Raw genomic sequence first — 274 nt, 5'->3', positions numbered from 1 at the left:
AAGTGGAAAAGGGGGGGGGACTAGCAGTGGCCTCTGGTTTTGTTTTTGGCCAAGGGAAGGGCGAAGCTTCAGTTGATTTTGGGAGAAGAAAAGGGGGAAAACCCTAAAAATAGGAAGGGCAATCATTGTGTTGATGACTACGAGAGGGAAATCAGGTGAGGTGGTTGCCGGTTGTGTTTCGTCGGCAGGTTCTATAACCCTAAAAATAGGAAGGGCAATCATTGTGTTGATGACTAGAAGAGGGAAATCAGGTGAGGTGGTTGCCGCAAACCCG

This window comes from Populus euphratica, unplaced genomic scaffold (assembly GCF_000495115.2).
Source record: "Populus euphratica unplaced genomic scaffold, PopEup_1.0 scaffold16.1, whole genome shotgun sequence".
NCBI classification, from domain to species: Eukaryota; Viridiplantae; Streptophyta; class Magnoliopsida; order Malpighiales; family Salicaceae; genus Populus; species Populus euphratica.
Note: the sequence above shows the minus strand (reverse complement) of the source record.